The 13,562-nt window shown below is 38.1% G+C and overlaps 1 protein-coding gene across 2 annotated transcripts in view; it reads right to left on the reverse strand.

Annotated features, from left to right (window-relative positions):
• The window catches only part of SUGCT (succinyl-CoA:glutarate-CoA transferase), a 312,163-nt gene that overhangs the window by 239,170 nt on the left and 59,431 nt on the right, over positions 1-13,562 (reverse strand). The window lies entirely within an intron of this gene.

Raw genomic sequence — 13,562 nt, forward strand, 5'->3', positions numbered from 1 at the left:
CAGGTGAAATTCATAAACCTGAGGGCAAAAGTTAATCAACAGGTCTTACATGTCCTTGAAGTCATACTTAACTTCTGCTTTTAAAGGATTAAATTGGATTTGAGTGATTAAGTCTCCTGAAGATGCTCTGCACAGTAATCAGTGCCATCTGAAACTAACACATGACCTTCTTGATTCCTATGAGCACCCACAATCTCCAAGAGCAGCCCGTCTGCCTAGTGTTTACAGTAACCACTCTGTTACTATTTTATTAGTTGCATTAATATAATACCTACTGACTCTTATGCACTACACAAACATACACTCAGTGAGTTCATGAGCAAAGGCAGAATAGCACAACACCATGGCAATATAAGATGAAACTTGGGTTAGATGACAAAACAGCTGCGCTGAGAGTGTGCTTCTGAAAACTCAAAAGATTTCCAGTGTCATGATCTCCTAAGGTTTCTTTCAGAATCCCTGCAGAAGAGTCTGAGGATGCTGCACACTAGCAGCCTGGGGACAGAAAAGAGACTAGAGCTTGGAAATGTGCAAACACAGTGACTGAATGAAAAAAAAAAAAAATTAAACTAAATCAAGCAAATTATATTTCAGCACTTACCTCCCAGTAAGAAACACAGACAGCCCCCCAGAACAACCAGAAAATGAACAGCAGCCAATATTGACTTGCAAAGCACAAGTACATTGACTTGGATGTCTGTCTCTGCTCGGCAGACTATAATGAAGAGTAGTACCAACTTAAGTAAAGCTGGATGAGAAACAGAGTTACCAACTGGCTGGGTATCACCCAAAGGAATTATAAACTACTCTGAACACAGAAAAATAATATCAACTGTTCATTGATCATTTCAATATTCTCATTAATAATCCAAATATTTAGAGAAGAAAAAATGTACATCAAACTTGAAGGTGCTACAAAACTCGAAGGAACTGCAAGTACTGGACAGACTAAATAGAACTGAAAATGTCTGCAACTAACTGAGAGATGAAGTCTGAAAGCAAGAGGGTAAAATTCAACACGAAAAATCAACTGGGAGGTTCTAGAATTACACATGAGCAATTCAACGACATGAATAATTCACATACAAGAGAGAAAGATCAAGAATGTACATGTTTCACAAACTGAACACGAATTAAACAAAGGCTCCTTTGCAACAGCAGGGTAACATTAAAGTGGCATTTCAGAACACCAGCGGAACCCGCAAGCTTCATGACATAATCTTTCTGTTGTACTTCAAGATGATAAAAGTGGAGCTGGAGTAATGTACTGCATTTGGTTCTGGACACCACAAAAATGTTAAATTTCCAAAAAGAAAGCACAGAGAACAGCAGTTAAGTTCTGGAAAGCATGATCTCAAGGGAAAGACTAAGCAAATTGGGAATGTTTAGCCTAGAGAAGACTGAGACATTCCAGTCCATAATGTTATAAAAGACTACTGAAAAGAGAAAGGAATCTGGCTTCTCTGTTAGAAAGCTTTCCTTAATGTCAGTTTTGGCTCTTCCTAGCTGCAATTTAAACACCTCTTGCCTTGTATGCCACAGAGATAATGAATAGTGAAGCACTAAAATGAAAAACATGGGGGTTGTAGAGTCCCAGAACAGGCAAATATCTGTAGGGAGCAGTATTGTTAAAAATTACCCTACATGGAGAAGGAACAGCCCCATCCAAGACTTTTTCTATACTTTTTCCTTGCTTCCAGCATTCAAACTAGCTCACACACTTTTACATCACATTGCTCGATGCCATGAAGTCACACCCTAAAAGACACGAATAATCCCTTTTGAACAGCTTATGAACAAATCATTATGCAAATAGAGACCAAGCAGGAGAAAAGCAGAAGGAAGAGATCAGCTCTTTTACAGACAGAGGAGGGGCACACAAAATTTAAATCATAACAGCAGGAGTCACATCTCAAAGCACAGATAGAAGGGTGGTAAGAAACACAGCACTAGAAGTTCTGTACGTAACCACCACTCCGTTACTTGCTGCAACCTGGAACTGGTGATTTAATGAAACTGCTCTACCTCGTACTAAAAATGGCTTGCATACACTCACCCAAAAAGCATTAAATGAGGTGGCAAGAAGCCCCTGAACCAGAAATAAGATAGCTGTTTTACAAGCAAAGGTAGACCTACATTTCTGAGTTTCAGACCAATCTCTTGACCACAAATCATTTATATTATCTTTGTAAATCTGACAAATATGATGAATGTTTGAAGAAGCTCACATGAGATGCACAGGAAATCACTATAAAATCCATGGATATTCTCTGTTGCTTTCAGCACCTGGTACTTGAGAAAAAAAACTATATAACTGTTTTCTCCTCATCATTATTACTCAGAACTGTAAAATGGCAGGAAATAAAATTACTTAAGAATCTCTAAGGAGTTTGAAGGGTAATAGTGAAAAGATAGCATAATTATGCATGAGTGCTAAGAGGTATCACTAATAACAATCTCTTAAATTAGCTACCTGATCAGATTCTTAATACACAGAATTCTGCCCAACGCCCTTCTGCTCATTCATGGATTTAATGCATCAGTAAGCACTGTATTTACTAACAAATCTCAGATTCTTTTGTGATTCCAACTGTAGTGTGATGGTCATTTTTCCATCTCATTTATACTCCAACTTTGACAAACTGACAAATGCAAAATGGCTATGTAAAAATGGGCAACACTGGGAATATCAAATGAAATCCTGAAATTCACTTATATTTAAAACTCTCAAATAAAATACTGTAAGCTTGTACACAAAAGAGGCAGAAATGATTCACGGTTTTGTGGAAGCACTAAAATAAGACTTGAGGTCCATTGTTCTAAGCCTCAAGCTAAATTAAAATGCACTCCCTCTGCCCCAGTGAGCTAAGTTAGTAACTTGTGTGTACTACAAAAGTCTTTGTTGCATTGTTACAACTATTATTCATGGCCAAACTCCCTAGCCACTATCATAACCACATATGCCAAGGATAAATTTGACAAGGTCAAAAAATTGTCTCTGTTTAGAAGAGACATTATCATACAGACTAACATTGGTATTTACAAGATTTTATACCCTTTGTCTCTATTTTAGGTTTTAACTATGTTACATAGACTCAAGCTAAAGCTTCTCTACTTGAAGTCACATGAACTTCCTATTTGTTTATTATTACGGCCATTCCACACGGCAATGGGTTTTTCCAATGCAGAATCACAGCTAGCATTAACTGACTGCATATCAGCTAGACAGCAAATTAAAGGTTAACCTTAGGTCTGGTTTTTATTTTTATCTAGCAATGTATAGCCTTTCTACTAAGAGAATTTAACTTCTACCCTTTGCTCTGATAGCTTTCTAAAGTATAAAATACAGAAAACATAAAATACAAAATATGAAATACAAGGTGGGTCTTTGTTACCCTCCCAAGACAACTTTTTAGAATCTCAGACTTCATCTGCCTAAGAAACACTCAGGAAAAGAAAGACGATTCTACGACTAATGATGTCACACTAACGTGCAAGAGTTTGAAGCGCTCATTAAACCCACACATGGACATACTCAAAATTCAAGTGCCCTAAGCTTGCTGTAGCTGACATAAACAAAGATCACAGTCAGACAATTCTCTTGGCTGCTGCTACCTTGGCTTCAAAGGTCCCTCCTGCATTGAGTGACCTCACCTGTGCATGTTTCACTAGATTGGGAATAATCAGTGAAACTATTCTGGAAAATGATCCATGGTCAAACAAAGCAAAAAAGTGGAACACAAAGGAACCCCAAGAAACTTTAAATGGTAAATCGAGCTGAAGTTGTAGCTGGTAACTAGTCAGCAAAGTTCAGGCACAGAGCTATGTGCTGCTTTCCTACCCTGGCAGCTGAACACCTGAGAAGGAGATACGGCAATGTGATGCTGTTAAAAACTGAAAGCAAACTGTTCTCTGGTTAAAAAAAAAACAAAACAAACAAAAACAACAAATCAAGAGGTTTAAAAAAATAGAACTTTGGGGAAAACATGAATGAGCCAGCCTCACACAAGCACTCTAGATGAGCTCTCTCCATATGTGTATACATGTAAAAACTTGTTACAGACAATATGGTGATCAGCTGCCATAGTGCCTCACTATTTAGCCAAAAATCTTTTCCTAAATCCAGGCTCTATCTTCCTTATTGAAAACGGAATTATTTCTTCTCCTCCTCACAGCAGACATGGCAATCTAACTTAGACTGCAGCAAATATTGCAAAACTTGGGACAAATGTCTCAGAAGTGTATCTAGATATAAGTGAACAAAAGTGAGGATGTAGAAAAAACTGGCTGAGATCCCCTAGGGGGTACAGATAAAAGATTAATTTTTCTAGCTTAATTTGTATTATAAGGGTAAATTTCAGTCAGTGAACATTGTGGGGTTTAGGTGATGGTCAGGAAGCATGGTTTTATCAAAACAGGGAACTACCTTAAAAAAAAAACCTACTCTTTCCTCTCACCTTCACCCTCACTGAATTCACTGCAGCAGAAGTCCTGCTTACCTTTAAAAGGAAGCAAATCAAAACAGTTTTGGTAATAATAGCTGTTTAATAATTGACAAAGCCTTAAATGACAATTTCTCACCCCTTTTACCACTAAGTTTTATTAGTGAGAGTGTTGGTAAAAAAATACCTGTGTTAGCATCATGCAACATTATATCTGAATGTAGCAAAGGGAATGAGCAACATTAAAAAGCACTGCAATTTAAAGCTTATTTTTGTAAGTAGATTTAGCATTTAAAACTTCAATGTTTTAGTACGGCACCAGGAATGAGACTTCCTAAGTGCATGCATCACTTTTGAAAATAGAACAGAAGCCCTCTCAAAAAATGCTAACCTTCCAATTAAATTCCCAGAAGCTGCCTATGTACTGGAGGACTAATGCTGCTCCTCAAGTAGACCTAAGCTTATTGTAGCAGCAATGCAGTATTTTAAATGGAAACCGTATAACCCATGCCAAATATATTACATACATCAGTGCTTGGAAATTAACCCAGTGACCAAAGCCACATGACATGTCAGTTACTGTGAAAAGAAAGGGTCATCCTGCAAATCAGTTATCAGGTTCTACACTAAACCTTTAAGAAACAGTGCCCAATATAAAATACATCAAGAGATCCAAACAAGCTTCATAAACTCCACTCACAGATTGACCCACTCTGAGAACATCCTCACAGCATATCTTAAGCTATCACATCAAAACCAATCAGAATAGATGTGATTTATATAGCAACTCCATTCATTAAACTAGCTCTGGATAGTCACGTTTCGGAGTTTCGTGGTGACAAAGCACAGACTTCAAACAGATGCATTAAATATGAGCAGAAATTCAATTCTCGTGATGAGAAGGGAGAATGCTACAGTAAGTTGTGGGGAACAAGCATTTTTCTAGGGAATTAAATGCTATGTGCTAGTAAGTTTTACATTCTTGAAGACAACATGCAAAATAGTGAAGCAGTTTTGAACACTGTTACGTTTCTGATGGCAGATGGTTCCCTTTTGGCTGAACAGTGGTAAAGGTTCTCAGTCAGGTCTACAGTACAGTGAACCTTCACGTTGCTGAAAGAGACACATCACTCCATTAAAAGCAGGTTCATAAGCAAGTGTTAATCCCCATGCAATGTAGCATTTATCATTTTTCATGCAAGTGCTCATTCCAAGAGGATTATCACTTCCCCATCCTGCCCTCTGGCTGACTACACAGGGCAGAGAAATTCTTTATCCCATATGGAAGGGGAGAGGGAGGTTGGAGGAAGCTGTGATCTCCAGCTTCCAGTTTTGCTGTAGCTACTCCAAGTTGAAAGTGGGAAAGAGCACAGGCCAATGTTGCAGCAGTTGCTCTTCAATGAGAGTATAGATACGGCTTCCCAGAAGCTGTCTAGCAATTAGTAACACATGTCATACTACAAAGATGGGGAGGGAGGCGGCGGGTGCAAGCACTCTTGGCTAATGTCTGTACAGATCCTACCAACCCGCCCGACTGAATGGTCAGACACTCCTTTGATTTGTCCACACACAGAGTAGTTCATTTAAGCTTGATTAAAGCGATTCTATTTGAAACTCCTCAGATATTAATAAGCGACACAAATCAAGTACTGTAAGCACCGTGCTACAGCTCAGATCTGTGTATATAAATCCACTTGTGTAAGTTTACGAAATTTGAGCCGCCTTTCCTAATTAGAGACGCACTTTTCTAAAGAACTGCCCTTTGAGGTGTAAGTAGCTTAGACAGGAACGTATTTTAGGTGGAATTATATTAGTTACGGAATACTTTTGCTTTCCTTTGGGGCATAACATCCTTACCTCAGACTCACATCTCTCCTTGCAGAAGTTACAGACTGCATACAGCTCACCTGGATGCTCTTATACAACAGATCTACTCATCAACCACGTAATTGTAGGCAAAAGACACGTAAAGACAGAAGTTCTAGGCTAAATGGTGTGTCAAACCCATCACAGAGACAATCAGAATATTATTTTGTAACATGCCACACATACATAAAGTCAAAAGCACTGCATATACAAAAGCAGCTAATAATGCTGGTAATTTGTATCTACCATCCTACAGAGCTCCTTAGAGATAAATGCTGCAACAAAAACTAGATTACACCAATGACATCTAGTGGACATACCCTTCCATAACAATCGACTCTTCATCCAAAACTCTCACGAGCTCCACACAGTAAAAGTGAGGACCTGAACATCCATTAAACAATCGCAAGCATTTTTTTTTTGAGGCATTCTTTTTTACTTATTTGTTCGTTTTTCTGTCTTCATAAAGTTAACATTATCATGTGGACATGCTTTAATCTCTTCTGTGCCCCAAGAGTGACTATTAATCACCATAAATCACCAGATCCTCAAATTCTTAAGAAAATAGAGCTTTAACAGATTGTGAACACTGGCAAAGTCCTTGCCCACTTCACTAGCTTAAATTCATTCCTTTGTGTTTCATTCCCCACTCCTAACCTGAAAGACCTGATTTGTCCTGCTATACAATACCTTGCACAAGGGATTGTAGTGGTTTATTAGGGTTTCTAGCTAAAATGGCAATAAAAATTGCTATTTATATATGCAGGATGATTATGCTAGGAGACATTGAGTGATACTGCTGCATACAGATTTCTGAGTTCTTTTTGCACTGTTTAAACATGTTTCAGCATTTGGGGGGCTGCACTGCGTAGTTATACAATGACTATGAAAGATATTTTCAGAGAAGGAAAAGCAAAGTTTATTCTTCTGCCCTGGATCCAATAAGCAGATTAGAGAAAACCAGTGATCCAGCTGCAATCAATACCTTCTCTACAAGCCCACAGATGCTACTTTCATCACTTTACAACCAGCCAGAATTTGAAGAACAATCTACTGATCAGGGCTCTGTTACGCTGCCCTTCCTAAGAATTCCAATTTGACACAGATATACAAATCTGTAATGCTCAGTAATGCTGAAACACGTTTGGAAGCAAACCATGCTGCTGCAAATAATACAAACTCAATCCCCCACCCCAGCAACGGACAAATGTGGAGGAAGCAATGAACAGCATACAGAGAAGACAAGTACATTCCCTAACTGGGACTGAACATCAGTACACCTTGTGTTCTGACCCTGGTTTCATTAGTGTTCTTCTCATGTGACCACAGACAGGTGACACACTAATAATCTTAATGTACACCCAGTTTAAATTAGTATAAATACATAGATAAGTTTTAAAACATATGTCAGTACATATAGAAGAATGTTTTATGATGGCCACAAAATAGATTGTGACATTTCTCGGGAGGAGAGCCAAACTAAGACAGTCTCAGCTATCAACTATAATTCCTTAATGTTTGTAATTGCCCATATCTTAAGAATATCTTGTAGGCACTGCTTAAAGTAGAAATGTGTAGGGGGATTTCCTTCACGGAAGAAAAATATATCAGATTTTAAATCAAAAATGCATTTCACTTCCATCTGAAAAGTTCCCGTGTACAAGTAAGAAGCTATCTACTCTATGTGCATGTAAGGTCAGCTTCTTTAAATTTCTGTCTCAGTCAAAGGATAGGAGGTATATGAATGAAATTATAACTACATCTCACGTTATACACTGAGCACATATTCAAAACTGCCTAAGGCAAACTAACTGATTTGGTTTCCAGACAGCTGCTCTACCCAGGAGAGAGGTTTGATAACTCACTGAAGGACAATCACCAGAAAGGTATCAGTATCATGTTGTCACGTTTGAGTAACAAGAATTCATTCCTCATAAATGGGCAGATTTCTACCCAGATTCCTGCATATGATTACTATACCTTTTCATTGATTAAAATGGCAAGGAAACAGATTTCCTACTGTATCACTTCTTACCAAGCAGAATGTTCTCTCATAATCACTGTCAGACCAAAACGTTTGTGTAGTCAGTAGTTACTCTACAGTAAGACACTACTGAAATATCTAGTAAGGAAGTCTACAAATACAAAGTTTTCCAAAAAGAAAGAAAAAATGTCCTGCAAATGGTACCTTTGTTTTCTTGCTTTACAGAGTCCAGGATGACACGGGCCTTTCCAGCCTCTCTCTTTCCTGCGCCTTGTAAGATACAGATAGAAAGGAAGCAGCTAGTTAACAAATCTATAGGTAAGTAGTTCAAAGAGATACACTAGGTCACTAAAGTATTTGGAAGATTGATTATTCCTCATATGAGTCAAGACATGTATCTTGACGATGGTCTAACTTCTTTGGAAACTAAAGCCATACAATGCAAGAGAGCACAAAGTCTCTATTCAGTTGGTCTGTGATTACATTTAATTTTCATGTCAAACGGGTAATACTTTCAGCAGTGATACTTCACTGCTTAGAGCAATGTAGGACAACGGGCTCCAAAGGCAGTCCACATAGTCCAGGTGAGTATTATGCAGATAAGCTTCACACAGTAAGAAGGGTCATCTTGCATTTCCTGAATCTGAACCCCCACCCCCAAAAAACTCTATTTTATTTCTTTCCTCTGCAAAAGTTTCATCTCCTAGACTGAGCCATTACAGAGCAGAACGATCTTTCATAACATCCATTCTGGACTTACTTAGGAAGGAGAGCTTCATGCACAAAACAAAATTCTGGGAACAATCCAAGTTCTATTCTTTGCTGATTTTGATTCCAAGATACATTAACTGCAGACCTACCTCTATAAAACCACAGAAAAGAAAACATCTACACATCGCCATTCCGGAGTAGGAAAAAAACAACCAAAAAAAAAAAAAACCCCAAAAAAAAGAAAAACAAAAACTAAGAAGAGTAATGAAAAGTTCTGTGCAATTCTTCAGACCTAAGTCAGGAAAGTTGGTACACATTGGGCCTTTGTGCAAAAAGCATCTCTGCCAGATGAATCAGGTAACTAAAAATCTCCTGCATTTCTCTGTGATGAGACACAAAGAGTGAGGTTTCCTTTATAAGAACTCTTGGATAGGATGAGATTCCACAAACAAATAGCATGAGATGTAAATGTTAAAAAGTATTCAAAATTTAAACCAAAAAATTGTATCTATGACTATGCACATCTTCCAACTACCTCATACCTTTCACTTCCTTGTGAGCTTATACTTTGGTTCTCATAGAATCATAGAATCCCAGACTGGTTTGGGTTGGAAGAGACCTTTAAAGCTCATCCAGTTCCAACCCCCTGCCATAGGCAGGGACACCTTCCACTAGAGCAGATTGCTCCAAGCCCCTGTGTCCAACCTGCCCTTGAACACTGCCAGGGATGGTGCAACCACAGCTTCTCTGGGCACCCTGTGCCAGTGCCTCACCACCCTCACAAGGAAGAACTTCTTCCCAGTATCTAATCTAAATCTACTCTCTTTCATAACACATTTCAAGGCCTCTGACAGAGAAAATTTCCTCATATTAAGGAAATTTTATGCCTAGCACAACAAAAAGTTAATCCTTAAAGAATCTGAGTGATATTCTAATATAAAACACATTAATGTAGGGTCTGATAAGTTATGATAACAGTTATCCTGTGGTTTCAATTTCTGTGCAGAATAATTGTGCCCTTTGCATATTCAGGAAATACACTGAAGTACACTTGAGAAGACCCTGTAAGTCCTAGGACTTAGGACCAAAGCTGGAACAGAAACACTACCAAATTGACAGATTTTCATCATTATGACTTGAGTTAAAGCAGCCCTATGCCTTTTGCTCAAAGTTTGCCTTTGAAAGCACTGCCCAGTTGCCCAGGTGTCTGATGGCAGGGTGATGAGCTGCCACAGGAGACATCCTGTAGACATGCAGGTTATGATATACTCTCTGTAGAGTATCTATTCTGAGTGGGGCAACTGGAAGACGAAAAAGTATCTACATCTCACATGTGGTACAAGCAAGACAGCTACATTGCTGAAACCACAAGAATGAGGGAAGACCTTATCGCCCCCAATGAAAGACAGTAATATAACTTCGTAGCGCAATTATGTAAACTGGCTGCTTTTAAGCCCCTGATTTCCGCTGGATAATCATGGAGCAGCTGTATCTAAACAAGGTGTCTCATTATAGAAACTTGTTTAAAAAAATTGCACTAATTACCTTAAGATCCAGCCCAGAACTCAAGGCTTGTGTTTTAACACTTGAAACCAAGCAAACTGGCATCTGATTACACACACCATCACAGGATTAACCTATTCAATCTACACTGCTCTGATTAAAAAGCAGATACGCTCAATGTAGATAATTCCTCATGAAGGATTCAGCACTCAAAAATCTATTCCTGATTTTGGTTGATTAGAATCTGGAGTTCTTCACCTTTGTGGCACATTGCAAAGTTCACCTCCAATGAAAACCTATGGTGAACCTTTACAGACAGCTTTGCAAGAACCCTGAAAGATGTTGTATACTCCAAAGAAGTTCAAATCCTTTTCTCTGGGTTCTGGTGATGAGCACACAAAACTGGGAATTCTGTGTTGATCACACCACAGTCAGCACACTATCAGCAAAAGACAAAAACCTGACAAGAGTATAACCGCCCTTGCACACCAAACTTTGCATCTCTTTTGCTACGAGTTTGTTGCTCAGACCAGATATAGATTTTCAAAGGTGCTCTGCTTCTTGGTAGTTTCAGGAAAGAGAAAACCTAGCTGTCCATTAATGCTTAATTTTCATGTGTCTAAATACAAGGAATAGTAAGAAAGGTCAATCTAGTGAACACATTCAGGGACAAATTATCCTGCTAGTTTTCCAGTCAAGAAGCAATAAGGAATTCGGTGAAATTACAGATACAGTCAAAGCTAAATTTGGCCTTGGAAATAGAAAACAACAGAGCCATTTGCAAAGAACTGGTGAACAAAATTAATCAACTGAAGCTCAATGAGATAGAAATTACCACAGCATTCAGTATACACTGAATGTGTTAAACAGGGCATCAGAACACTTACTGTAACAATTGTAAGGAAAAAAGTACTATTTACATACACATTTCAGATGCTTTTGGCACATTTTTTTATCACATTTTGGTCAATACTCTGATCAGACTTCTGTCCCAAGGAAAGTTGATGTAAATGATACAGATTTTTCCTTTTTGATATCTATAAAAGGCTCTCTCCTATTTACCCAGTCTTCCATGATTTAACATAGTCTGACACATTTTGGCAGGACTGCAGGCCCTGTATCACTTCAAAGTTATAATTTACTACCTGTGTGAAAACTCAAAATAGAGCAAATGAAACAAAATGAAGTTGAGGACATAAGAAAAACCACCAACAGTTCGCTACCACATACCCAGTTCTGAAATACAGAGAAATTAAATTTTCTAAAATGTGCTTTTCATTATTTGAACAAATTAAAGAGTTCACTTGCAAAAAGATCTTGAAACAAAAAAAAACAAAAAAAAAACCAAATCCACATTTATTAGTAAAAATTAGCACTATGATAGTCACATATTAGTTTAGTGAGCAAAAGACAGTATATTCAATAACTAGGATGAGGGAAGAAAACCAGGTACCAGTGTTCTGTTCTAAACTGTTTTACTAACGAGCTATAGAAGCAACTATAAAAGCAGTACAATAGCAACAGTGAGGGTTAATTCCAGTTTCTGAAGTGCTTTGCAGTAAGTATAGCTTATGTTAGTCAAGCGAAAAATAAACTCTAGAAAGCATAATATACTTATGGTTACAATCAGAATTATAACCATGCTAGCTGATGGAATGTTAACAGATGAGCCACAAATACACACACACAAACTCCACCCATAGTAAATCCACCCTAATTACTGTTTTATGAACAAGAAAATTCGTATCAAAGTTGTTTACAATATTGAGGTAATATTTCAAATATCTACTACAGAAACAGCATTCACAAACACAGGAACCATAGTTTAGGTAGAATTTAAAGAAAAGTTATTTATATACTGACTAATCTAGAATAAATGAGAAGAGAGCTAAAACAATCTCCACAAATTTTGCATATCTAGAGAGCTGTCTATGAAAAAAGAAACACAGGACGCTTTCCTTTTCATTTAGATTCTGGAAAAACAAAAGGCAAAAGGACATAAAAGAACAGAAGTTTCATTTACTTAGCCAAACGCAGTGTGCTGAAGATAAAACATTGTGTTTAGTCAGGTTTTGGTTTTGCTTATACAAACTTCAGACACTTCAGATCTGTTTTATACTTTCAACACAGTTAAGTTCAAAAAGCACTGCACCAAAAGGTCACAAAATGGAAATACAGCAGAATGCAACTATTTGTGTAGTGGATGCCTGGTTACACTGGGTCATTCAGAGCTGGTTCTAGAGAACATGGCCATACTGCTGCACCATGCCACCCAGAGAGTAGCACATTCATAACTGAAACAACACTGCAGGATGAAACTCGTGCTTAAAGAAAGAGACACAGCATCACCCCATCAGTCTGAGACGATGTGCAATCAGTGCTAGCTAATTCATAACAATACAGTGGACTATGCAGTCGTACTGGAAAAAACAGATGTAACTCTTAAAAAAACACCCTGGTTTTGGTTTTAGACCTGAGGAGGCCTGGCTGTGACACTAGCCAGTGATGGAAGATTTTTGCTTCAGAGTTACTATGGCCACAAGCAACAAATCTTGTAGTATTATAAATCTCCACCATCTTCACCACTGGGCAGAAGCCAACACCTTCAGTTTCCCTCACTTTCTCTAAAAGAAAGGAGATAGCAAAGAAACTGAGTGGTGTTTAGGTGCAGTTCTCCCATACAAATGCTGGGAAGTGTCCCTCTCAGGATTCAAAGGACTCCATCCAGAAATTAAGAAATCTCTGCCTAGTTAGTTGCAAACATGCCTATTTGATGAGAAGTACCAAAAATTATGAAATAAAGAACAGATTCTTTAAATGAAACATACGCCCAAGTCTCCAAAGTTAGCGTGACTTCTATCAAGAACACAAAACGGTCAGCTAGAAAAGAATAAGCTTTTCTCTGATTACTGGAAGAGTTTCCCAGACTACCCAGAAGTAAGATAAAACCTCCAGTAATTTTTTTTCCCCTGTGCTTGTTTATATGATGAAGGTCATGTTATTTTAAGGAATTTCAACCCTTCATTAGATCTAGCAGACTATGAGTTCTGCTGAGG

Source organism: Pezoporus wallicus, unplaced genomic scaffold (genome assembly GCF_028554395.1).
Source record: "Pezoporus wallicus isolate ANWC-B61680 ecotype Strahan unplaced genomic scaffold, APGP_CSIRO_Pwel_v1 scaffold_11491, whole genome shotgun sequence".
NCBI classification, from domain to species: Eukaryota; Metazoa; Chordata; class Aves; order Psittaciformes; family Psittacidae; genus Pezoporus; species Pezoporus wallicus.